This window comes from Cervus canadensis, chromosome 5 (assembly GCF_019320065.1).
Source record: "Cervus canadensis isolate Bull #8, Minnesota chromosome 5, ASM1932006v1, whole genome shotgun sequence".
NCBI lineage: Eukaryota > Metazoa > Chordata > Mammalia > Artiodactyla > Cervidae > Cervus > Cervus canadensis.
In genome coordinates this window covers 3,063,982-3,076,814 of record NC_057390.1, presented here as the reverse complement: position 1 = coordinate 3,076,814, position 12,833 = coordinate 3,063,982, and positions in this window count along the sequence as shown.

Below are 12,833 nucleotides of genomic sequence, written 5' to 3'. Positions count from 1 at the left end.
ACAAAGGTCCATCTGGTCAAGGCTATGGTTTTTCCAGTGGTCGTGTATGGATGTGAGAGTTGGACTGTGAAGAAAGCTGAGCGCCGAAAAATTGATGCTTTTGAACTGTGGTATTGGAAGAAGATCTTGAGAGTCCCTTGGACTGCAAGGAGATCTAACCAGTCCATCCTGAAGGAGATCAGTCCTGGGTGTTCATTGGAAGGACTGATGCTGAAGCTGAAACTCCAATACTTTGGCCACCTCATGCGAAGAGTTGACTCATTGGAAAAGACCCTGATGCCGGGATGGATTAGGGGCAGGAGGAGAAGGGGATGACAGAGGATGAGATGGCTGGATGGCATCACCGACTCAATGGGCATGAGTTTGGGTAAACTCCGGGAGTTTGTGATGGACAGGGAGGCCTAGCGTGCTGCGATTCATGGGGTCGCAAAGAGTCAGACACAACTGAGCAACTGAACTGAACTGACTTTTGTTGGGCTTCCCAGGTGGCTCAGTGGTAAAGAATCCACCTACCAATGCAGGAGATGCAGGTTCAATCCCTGGGTCAGGAAAATCTCCTGGAGGAAATGGCAGCCTACTCCAGTATTCTTGCCTGGAGAACCTCACGGACAGAGGAAACTGGCAAGCTACTGTCCATGAGGTCTCAAGAGAGTTGGCCACATCTTGGCAACTAAACAATATATAATTTTGTTGGAGTCCTTTGAACAGCCCTGACTTAATTTTATTTGTTCCTAAAAGAAAAGGCTATCACAGACTTAAATTCACTCTTAAAATATAGACCTATCCAAGAAATTAAATCATACTGATGACTGAAATATTTGCTTATACCTGGAAAAGTTGGCAAAAAACCCCCCTAAAAACAAATATTTATACTAATTGTTTAAATAAATGGGGGTGGGGAGGAAAGGGTGTCAGTCCACCAAATTTGAATGGTTTAAAAACAAAGAGGCTTTTTTTTTTTCTTTTTGCCTGTACCACATGGCTTGCAGGATCTTAATTCCCTGAACAAAGAATCAAACCAGGACCCCTGCAATGCAAGCACTCAGTCCTGACCACTGTTCCATCAGGTAATTCCCACAGAGAAGCTTCTAAGTTTGGCAAAGCCTATAAAACTTGTGTCAACTACAAATTGGTACTTGCCATGGGTGCTTGTCATCTACCTGTATACCTCTACAAAGATTAAATAACATGCTGCTGCAGCTGCTGACCTTCAACCCGCTGAAGGAATTCAGGGTGGAGAGCAGAAATGAGGCCTCCGTGATAAGGGGAAAAATTGGCAGGATAGGTCTTCAGACAGTTAGATATTTTCGGGAGCTGACTTTATGAGCCCAATTCTTGTATCTCCCCATATCTAGAAAACCACTAAAATCCTTCATGGTGACAATTATTCCTTGTGACTAGCAAAACTTCATGAGACTAGTAGAAACCTTTTGAAAATATATGTGCTTGATTGCATGTACTCCCCCTTCACCAAAATCACATACATACTGACCCTTTGCCCCTGCCTCTTGGGAGCAGTTTCTCAGAGCTGTCTGAGGTGCTGTCTCCTGGGCTAAAGTCCTCATTTTGCCCCAGATAAAACTGAGCTCACCACTCTCACATCGTGCATTTTTTTTTAAGTCGACAGCTGAATGACAAAGACATTTTAGATGCTTTTCTGCTGTTTAAGAAAATACCTACAGTGACAGTAAAAGAGGGCTTCCCTGGCGGCTCAGTGGTGTAAAGAATCCACCTGCAATGCGGAGACTCAGGTTCAATCCCTGGGTCGGGAGGATCCCCTGGAGGAGGAAAAGGCAACCCACTCCAGTATTCTTGCCTGGAGAATCCCATGGACAGAGGAACCCGGTGGGCTAGTCCATGGGGGTCACGAAAGAGTCAGACACGACTGAGTGACAAGACAAGAGTGTAAGTCACAAAGACCCTGGTAAGGCCTGGGCTGGCCGCCAGGCTAAAGGGGAGTACGCCTGCCATCTCACTGGTGAGAAAAGCTGGAGAAATTCGGAGACGCTATATGTTAACTGTCAGGGCAGAAAAGATTAGAAAGAAAGATGGGAGAAGTCACGATGCACATTATATCTTAGGATAGCTGACTTACGCACCAAAAATATTTACAATGGAGTTGAACAAAATTTTTCATGATATTATCCATAAGAGCAGAGATAGAGTGACAATATTCATCCATCACTCACAGAATGTTAGAGGTATTACAAGGATGTCTCCAAACTACATCCTCCCCCAAAATAAAACAATCCTGACAAAATGTAAAGGAGACCAGGGGCAAAACCAGAAGTTTGAAGGTACTTTACACACCTCCATGGGGATGTCAAACACATGTGTCCTGCCAGGGACTATAAATACATTCTGACTGGTGTTTATTTTCAACTGTAGATTGAAATTTTCCTTGTGAGGGCACCACAGACCTAACTAAGGCAAAAAAAAAAAAAAACCCGAGACAGTGCTTAATTGTGTTTCCCAACCTGGAAAATTCCTGCTTACCTGTCTAATATCAGAGTATCTTTTTTCTAGTACTGTTACTAGAAACACTGTTTTGCCTTTAATCCAGAAACTTCACTCTCTTTATGTCTACAATCCTCTAAAAAAAAAAAAATAGAACTAATGATATTTTAAAAATAATAAATACAAAACCTCTCAGAAACCTTAAAAAAATTTTAATGTAAAAAGATTACACTAAGACTTTGCTGGTGGTGCAGTGGATAAGAATCTGCCTGCCAATGCACAGGACACAGGTTCGATCCCTGGTCCGGGAAGATCCTGCGTGCCACAGAGCAGCTAAGCCTGTGCTCCGCAAGAAGAGAAGGCACCACAGTGAGAAGCCCAAGCACTGCTCTCTCCACGACTAGAGAAAGCCCACAGAAAGCAGCGAAGACCCAGTGAGGCCAAAAATAAACAAAATTACATTTTAAATTAAGAAAAAAAATTTAAAGATCACCATTAGCATAGTTTATAAAATCTGTCACCTCCAGGGCCCAAGTCAGCTTCCTATGAATTAATAACATGCCACCTCAGCGACTTCACTGGCAGTGCAATAGTTAAGACTCCATGCTTCCATTGCAGGGGACGTGGGTTCAATCTCTGGTCGGGAACTAAGATCCCGCATGCTGCAAGATTGAGGACAGGAGGAGAAGGAGATGACGGAGGAAGAGATGGTTGGGTAGCATCACTGACTCAATAGACATGAGTTTGAGCAAACTCCAGGATACAGTGAAAGACAGGGAGGCCTGGCGTGCTAGAGTCTTTGGGGTTGCAAAGAGTCGGACCACAACATGCCCTGCAGCTCTAATTACAAAAGTCAAGACAGAAACAGCAAATCTTCACCAACAGATCAAAGCTTAAACAAGATGCCCCACACCTATACGGTGGATTATTACCCAGTCATTAGAGACCGGCACTGAAGTTAGGAAATGATGCCACGGGTGTCCCAGGGTCGACACCAAGGGAACTCTGCCCGACACAGGAAGATAACAGCACAGGGTGTCCTTTCTAGGCAAAAGAGAAACAGAGAAACAAAGGAACAGATTTACAGCCCAAAGAAAAAACCTGAGAATTCAAACTCAAACAATGGTCCCCCCAAAGAGGAAAAACTTAAGGGCCAGGGCTCAATTACAAGGTGGGGACTACCATAGACACAGAGACCTGTATCTGTAATAGATAATGCTCACAAATTAGCAACATCTTTCCATCCTTCCACATACACAAAGAGCTTTCTGTCCTCCACCTATACACAGAAATGTGGATCTCTAAGGGATAATGCACAAGGATATCTATTCGGTCCTTCCGCATATACACCGAAAACTGCCTGTGAGACAGAAAATTCGCAAAAACCTAATATTCAGCACCATGTTCGACATTCTGCAATAAACTCTCCTGCCAAAGAATCCAGGAAAGAGTAGATACACTCCTTGGTTGCGTCACTGCTGAATCAGGGCACTGTACATGGACATGGAGTATACTTCAGCATGTCACTGGCTTGTTAAACAAAAGGAAAGAAATGTGGTAACTATTGTATTCCCTCGGATGTCCCTGAGTTGATTTCAATCGCTTGCCAGAAACCTGAGCAGGCTTGGGTTCCAGGGATGGACTGGGGTGAGCTGGAGACAGCCTGGCAGCGTGCCCTTAATGAAGCCCCTTTTAAAATCTATAATGTCTGTTTGTCTATGGCTGGGACCAGAGTGCTGAGTGGCATAGAGGCCTTGCAGACCTTGGAGGCACTATTCAGCTAGCCTGCAAGTGTGCTGGTGCTGGAGTTCCCAATGCAAGCCTCCCTCCTGACAGTGTAACCTCCTAGGCACCATAGCACCCTCCGCTGGGTGTTGTGGCCAGAACTGACATTAGTCTGACAGTCTGGAATGTGAACTACTGGGGGAAGGACTAGTGGGACACAAGCCTGAAATGATTGCTCGGTCATATTCCACTCCAATTCACAACCCAGGAAGCTGGCTTTGCATGTGGCTCCGTTTGACCCAGGATCCCGAGGTGGGTGAGAACAGTGCCGCCACCGTGTGGACACTGCCTGTAACTACAATGGCACCACCCTTGCTTATCAGTTCAGTTCAGTTGCTCAGTCGTGTCCAACTCTTTGCGACCCCATGAATCGCAGCACGCCAGGCCGCCCTGTCCATCACCAACTCCCAGAGTTTACCCAAACTCATGCCCATTGAGTCGGTGATGCCATCCAGCTCCAGTAGCATATTGGGCACCTACTGACCTGGGGAGTTCCTCCTTCAGTATCCTATCATTTTGCCTTCTCATACTGTTCATGGGGTTCTCAAGGCAAGAATACTGAAGTGGTTTGCCATTCCCTTCTCCAGTCGGCCACATTCTGTCAGGCCTCTCCACCATGACCCAGCCGTCTTGGGTGGCCCCACACGGCATGGCTTAGTTTCACTGAGTTAGACAAGGCTGTGGTCCTGTGATCAGATTGGCTAGTTTTCTGTGATTATGGTTTTAGTGTGTCTGCCCTCTGATGCCCTCTTGCAACATCTACCGTCTTACTTGGGTTTCTCTTACCTTGGACGTGGGGTATCTCTTCACAGCCGCCCCTCCTGACCTTGAACACAAGGCAGAGGGGGCTGTGAATGGTAACAGCTGCCCTCAGGACCTGTTCTGCAGTGGGTATTGCAAATATAAATTCCAAACACAATGGACATTCAGGTAAATCTTCCAACACAAACTTTAAGGGCAAAATAAAACACACATAATACCACACTCAGGACAAAATGCTCAGTATCCCTAATTCTTGACAGAAAGCCAATCAAATGGTCAATGAGAAAGCAAATTTCACCAGTCAGGTTAAATATCCTCAGGAGGCTATAGGCAATAAATGTGGGAGAGGGGCTAGAAAAAAAGGAACCCCCTATACTGTGTGAAGGTACACTGGCAACACCCAGTAAAATGCACGGCCTCCAAGTGCCTGCAAAAAAGCTATCAAGAGAGGCTAAAACTAGGACCTGACATTCCCACACCTGGGCCTGGATCCCCAGAAATCCATCACTCGAAAAGAGACGTGCACCTCAACATGCACTGCAGCAGTACTCACAGGAGCCAGGGAACAGAAACAGCAAAGCCCTCACCGACACGTTAAAGCTTCAACAAGATATGCTACATATACAGGAGGGGCTATTACTCAGACACAGAAAACCACCACCTAAAGATGGAGAGTATGCCCCTGGGGGCCACAGGGATGGAACGGAAGGATCATACCCTAAAGGGACTCAGCCAGACAGCGGAGACCATAGGACCACATGATGTCCCTTCTGGTTAAAATAAAAAAGAGGAACATAGGATCAGATTTATACCCCAAAGAGAGACCCTGAGAATTCTAACTCATACCAAGAGTTCCGGGGTGGGGGGGAAGTGAGGGGATGGGGAGAGTTAGGGGGTCGAGGCCAGCGTAAACAAAACAATCTGTGTCTGTCATAGATAATCCACCAGGACTATCAGCTTTCTAATTTTCTTCTTTCATTCGTTTTTCAGCATACACACAGAAACCTCTATCACTGACTTGTCCACAGAAATGTCGATCTCTAAAAATAATCCACATAGATATTCTCTTTCCTTCCTCACATACACTGAAAACTGGGTCTGAGATAGACAATCCCCAAGGACCCTGTGCTCAGGAGGAGGCTCGACCTTTTACAATAAACTCTGTGACCGGAAAACAAAGAAACACAGATACGCCCGTGGTCACGCCACACCTGACTGGCGTCTGCGGCACTGACAGCAAGGACGGAATGGCCAGTCAACTAACGGCAGCACAACACGGGCACGATGCGAGAGAACCAGAAAAGCAAGACCCCCGGTATCCCTCAAACCTACCTCACTTTGCATTATGTATACCAGAAGTGTGTGCAGATTGTGTCTCAGGCCTGGGCAGGGTGGGCACAAGCGAGCCTGGCAGGCTGCCCTTCACTGAGACCTTTTTTCAATTTCTAGTGTCCTCTTGGCCCTGACTGGGACCATCATCCGGACTGGGACTAAGGCCTGGACGATCTTGGAGGCAATAATCAACTCACCCCCACCTTTCCTGGTGCTAAGGTTCCCAGCTCAAGCCCCCTTCCTGTGAGTGCAGCCTCCTAGGCACCTTCACATCTGGAGCTGGGTGCTCTGTCCCCCTTGGGATTAGTTAAAATTCCGGAGTGTAAAGTTTTAGGGAGAGGAAGTCGTGGGACAGAAGCCCCGAGGTGTTTGTTTAGACACATTCCACTCGAATGCACAATCCAGGAACCTCGCATTCCATAAGACTCTATTGAATGGGAAACAAAAGGTGGCCCTGGGAAAGTGCTGCCGCCTTGTGGACACTTCCCGTAACTACAATCAGGCCAGCGGTGCTTCTGGGCCCCTGGAGCTCACAAGGCATCTGGTGCTATTAAAGACAGCTGCCCTTAGGACATGTTCTGGGGAAGGTATTGCAGAAATAAATTTTGACCAAAATGGAATTCCAGGAAGCCAAGTTCCACAGTAAATTGGTAAATTATCCTCACACCCTGGGAAAAAAAAACACCTAAACCTCAACGACAAACCAAGATGCTCCTCATTCCTAATGACTGCAGGCTCGTCCATCAGAAGGACAAGGAGAAATCAAACCCCACTAGTCAAGCTGTCAGTCTCAGGGAGATACAAAGATTAACTGTGGGAAATAGTCTTGAGAAGAGGAACCCCCTCACACTGTCCGAGGGAACATCCACTGTCGACAGTATAAAGGACAGCAGCTGAATACCTGCTAAAAACTAAAAGAAGAGGCTAGGCCAAGGACCTGAGATTCCGGCACCTGGCCTCCAGATTCTGAGAAATCCATCATTCAAAAAACACGGGCGCCGCAACATGCACTGCAGCGCTAACTGTGAAAGCCACGGGAGGGAAACAGCAAATCCACACCAGCAGATTAATGCCTCAGCAACACGTGCTACATTCATACGACGGAGTGTTACCCAGCCATGAGAAGCCGGCACTGAATATGGAAATAATGCCACTGGCAGAAACAGGGATGGATCGCAAAGGATCAACACTAGCGGAACTCAGCCGGACACAAGAAGACAACAGCATGTGATGTCCTTTCTAGGTAATGAAAAAGAGAGAAACAAAGGAACAGATTTACAGCCCAAAGAGACACCCTGAGAATTCAGACTCAAACAAGGGATCCCAAAGGATGAAAAAAGTTAAGGGCCAGGGATCAATTAGAAGGTCGGGACTAACGTAGACACAGAAATCGGTATCTGTAGTAGATAATTCTCAAAAATTATCAGCTTTCTTCCTTCCATCCATCCTTCCACACACCCACAGAGCATTCTTTCCTCACCTAATCTCAAAAATGTGGATCTCCACAAGGATTATCTCTTCTGTCCTTCCACATATACGCCGAAAGCTGCCTGTGAGATAGAAAATTCGCAAGGAGCTAATTAATGCTCAGCACATTGTTCGACCTTCTGCCATAAACTCATGCAAAAGAATCTTAAAAAGAGAAGATATATTCCATGGTTACATCCATCCTGAATCAGGGGGCAATACCCAGACAACAAGCACAGTATGGCCCATGGACTATACTCCATAATGGCATCGTCTTGTTGCTAAAGAAAACTTAAGAAAAGTGGGGCCTTTTGCATTTGCTCAGATGTCCCTGAATTGATTTTAATCCCATGCCAGGAACCTGATTGGGTTCCAGGGCTGGATTGGGGTGGGGTGAGGTAGAGACAGCCTAGCAGTGTGCCCTTAATTAAGACCCTTTTAAAATCTATACTGTCTGCTTGTCTTGGCTGGGACCAGACTCGCGAATGGGACAGAGGCCTTGGAGAACTTGGAGGCAATGGCCAGCTAGCCTGCAAGTGTGCTGGTGCTGGAGCTCCCAACACAAGCCTCCTTCCTGACAGTGCTTCCTCCCAGGCACCAGGACAGTCTCAGCTGGGTGGTGTGGCCGGGGCGTACACTAGTCTGGTGACCGGGGCGCGAAGCATTGAGGAAGGAATAGTGAGACTGTGACTGTTTCCTCCTGTGACGGTTTCCTCCAGTATATTCCACTCCAATTCACAGCGCAGGGAGCTGACTTGGCCCAAGGTTCTGTTAGACCCAGGAAACTGAGGACAGGAACAGTGCCGCCACCGTGTGGACACTGCCTGTAACTACAATGGCACCACTCCTGCTTACGGCACCTCTAATTCACAAGGCAGAGCGGGCTGTGGATGATAACAGCTGCCCTCGGGATCTGGGTATTGAATTGATAAATTCCAAACACAACAGACTTTCAGGTGGCCTACTGCACAGGTAAATTTTCAAACACAAACCACACTCAGGACAAAATGCTTGGTATCCCTAATTCCTGAAGGGGTGCTAATCACACAGACACAGAGAAATCTAATCCCAACAGTCAGGTTAGGCATCCTCAGGAGGCTACAGGCAATAGTATCAGGGGATGGCCTGGAAAAAGGGAACCTCCTATACTGTCAGTGTGAACGTACACTGGCAACACCCAGTAATATGCGCAGTTTCCAAATGCCTGCAAAAAAGCTATCAAGAGAGGCAAAACCTAGGACCTGACATTCCCACACCTGGGCCTGGATCCCCAGAAATCCATCACTCAAAAAGAGACGTGCACCTCAACATGCACTGCAGCAGTACTCACAGGAGCCAGGGAACAGAAACAGCAAAGCCCTCACCGACACGTTAAAGCTTCAACAAGATATGCTACAAATACAGGAGGGGCTATTACTCAGACACAGAAAACCACCACCGAAAGACGGAGAGTATGCCCCTGGGGGCCACAGAGATGAAATAGAAGGATCCTACACCAAAGGGGCTCAGCCAGACAGCGGAGACCATGGGACCATAGGATGTCTCTCTGGGCAAAAGAAAAAGGAAAAACATAGGATTGAATTTACACCCCAAAGAGAGACACTGAGAATTCTAGGTCATACCAAGAGTTCAGGGGAAAAAAACGCAAGTGAAGGGACAGGGACCAATTAGGGGATCACGGCTAGTTAAACAGAGAAATCTGTATCTGCCATAGCTGATCCACCAGGATTATCAGCTTTCTTACTTGCTTCTTTCTTCTTTCATTTGTTTTTCCACATACACATAGAAATCTCTATCTCTGACGCATCCCAGAAACGTCGATCTCTAAAGACAGTTCACAGGGATGTTCTTTCTTTCTTCAAATACACTGAAAACTGGAGACAGAGGATCCTCAAGCACTCAGCAGTGCTGCGGCCACTGCAGCAGGCAGGGATCGAAAGTGGTTCACTCACAGTTTGGGGAAAAGAAACTAGAAACAGAATTGGGGTTTTAAAGATGGGACCGGGGGACTCAAGACCCCTTGGATCAAGAGTCCTGTTCCTTGGAGCCACACCACTTGTATTTATTGTCTTGGCAAGCAGGAAGTATCTGTAGCGCTACGATGAAGTCAGCCTGTGTCCCCAGTCACGTCTCCCATTTTATTGATTACTTTAAACTATTTGTTATTTTCTTGCGCAAGGGCTATCACCTAGCTGGAGGTCATAGGCCTGCGTATGTCATGGGAAAACATCTTGGTGTGTGCACAGGCAGCGTTCTGAACTTGTGATGACCCGGCGTTCCAAGGTCCACACTGTGTTTTCCCTTAGCTTAGCAGGGCATGACAAGCCCAACTAATCAACCCGATGTACTTTTATTTGGTTATGCTGTATTGTTATATTTTGCTTTTATTCTTTCCCATGGTGATTTTCTCATGGCTTAGCCAGAGCAACAGGCGGCTGACTGTTAACCCCGGCACAGCAGGTTGCTCAACCTTCTGCAATAAGCCCTAGCACAAAAACTAAAAGCATAGATACACCCCAAGGTTATGTCACCCCTGAATCAGGCGTCTGTACACTGGCAACAAGCACAGAATGGACAATCAACTGTTGCAACATACATGGGCACAGTGTTAAAAGAAAAGACAGAAAAGCAATACCTACTCTCTTCCCTCAAACCTACCTTATTTGAGGCATCCTGTACCAGGACTGTGTGCAGGCTTGTGGTTCCACGTCTGGACAGGGTGAGGTTGGGACATCCCGGTAAGGTCCCCTTCATTGAGACCCTTTTTAAACCTTTAGTGTCTTCTTGGCTCTGGCAGGGACCAGAGTTCAGAGTGGGATCAAGGCCTGGACGATCCTGGAGGCAAGAGTCAACTAACCTCCGCTTCTCCTTGTGCTGAGATCCCCAGCGCGAGCCTCCTTCCTGAGAGTGCAGCCTCTTAGGCACCGTAGCGTCTAGAGCTGGGTGCTCTGGCCACCTTGGGATTAGGTAAGATTTGTAAAGCTACAGCGGGAGGAAGAAATGGGACACAAGCCCCTGGGTGTTTGCTCAGACACACTCCACTTAAATGCACAGCCCAGGAACCTGATACTCCCTAAGGCACAAGGAACCAGAGTGGTCATGGGAAGTGCTGCCGCCTTGTGGACATATCATAAAACTACAACTGGACCACCAGCGCTTACGGCACCCGGAGGCCTGTTAATGATAATGGTTGCCCTTAGGATATGTCCTGGGGTGGGTGTGGCAGAAATAAATTTTGACTAACAAATTTCAGGAAGTCCAAGTGCCATAATAAAATTATCTTCAAACCATTGAAGAAAAACAAACAAACAAAAATCCCTTAAATCTCAACGACAAACCAAGGTGCTCCGCAATCCTAATGACTGCAGCCACGTTCATCAGAAGGACAAAGGGAAATCAAATCCCACTAGTCAAGCTGGCATCCTCACAGGGCTACAAGCAATAGCTCTGGGAGAGAGCCTGGAGGACAAGGATCCCCTACACTGTCCGTGGATACACACTGCCTACATTCTGTATAAAGCACAGCGTCTGCACATCTGAAAAAATGCTAAAAAGAGAGGCTAAGCCAAGGATCTGACATTCCTACACCTGGCTCTACATTTCGAGAAATCCATCATTCAAGAAAACACGGGCACCCCAACCAGCAGTGCACCTCCTATTAGGAAAGCCAAGGGAGGGAAACAGCAAAATCTTCACCGACAGATTACAGCATAAACAAGATGTGCTACATCTACATGGTGGGTTGTTACCCAGCCACAGGAAACCGGCACTGAAGTTAGGAAATGATGCCGCGGGTGCCCCAGGGAAGGACCTTGAAGGGTCAACACTAAGGGGACTCTGCCGACACAGGAAGATAACAGCACAGGATGTCCTTTCTAGGCAAAAGAGAAACAGAGAAACAAAGGGACAGATTCACAGCCCACAGAGAGAACTTGAGGATTCAAACTCAAACAAGGGGTCTGCAAAAGAAGAAAAAAAAACTTAAGGGCCAGTGATCAATTACAAGGTGGGGACTAACAGAGACACAGAGACCTGTATCTGTAATAGATAATGCTCGCAAATTACCAGCATCCTTCCTTTCTTCCTTCCACATACACAAAGAACTTTCTGTCCTCCACCTATCTGCAGAAATGTGGATCTCTAAGGGATAATGTGCAAGGACATCTATTCTGTCCTTCTGCACATACACCAAAAACTGTCTGTGAGACAGAAACTTTGCAAGGGCCTAATGTTCAGCACAATGTTCGATATTGTACAATAAACTCTCCCTGCCAAAGAATCCAGGAAAGAGTAGATACACTCCATGGTTACCTCACTGCTGAATCAGGGGGTTGTACATGGACAAGCAGCACGGCGTGGCCCATGGACTATGCTCCAACATGGTATCGGCTTATTGTTAAAGAAAAGGAAAGAAAAATCGTGCTTTTTGTATCCCTCGGATGTCCCTGAATTGATTTCAATAACATGCCAGGACCCTGAGCAGGGTTGGGTTCAAAGGCTGGACTGGAGAGGGCTGGAGACAGCCTGGCAGCGTTTCCTCAATTAAGCCCCTTTTAAATCTATACTGTCTGTTTGTCTCTGGCTGGGACCAGACTCCCAAGAGGGACAGAGGCCTTGGGGACCTTGGAGGCAACAGTCAGCTGGCCTGCAAGTGAGCTGGTGCTGGAGTTCCCAGTACAAGCCTCCTTCCTGACAGTGCAACCTCCTAGGCACCATAGCACCCTCAGCTGGGTGCCATGGCTGGGGCTTACATTAGTCTGACGGTTCGGGGTGTGAAGCCTTATGGAAGGAATGGTGAGGTACAAGTCCATAAATGTTTGCTCAGGCATATTTCGCTTGAATTCACAACCCAGGAAGCTGGCTTTGTCTAAGGCTCCGGGTGACCCAGGAACCGGAGGTGGGTGAGAACAGTGGCGCCACCGTGTGGACACTGCCTGTAAATACAATGGCACCACCCTTGCTTATGGGCACCTCTAATTCACAAGGCAGAGGGGGCTGTGAATGGCAACAGCTGCCCTCAGGACCTGTTC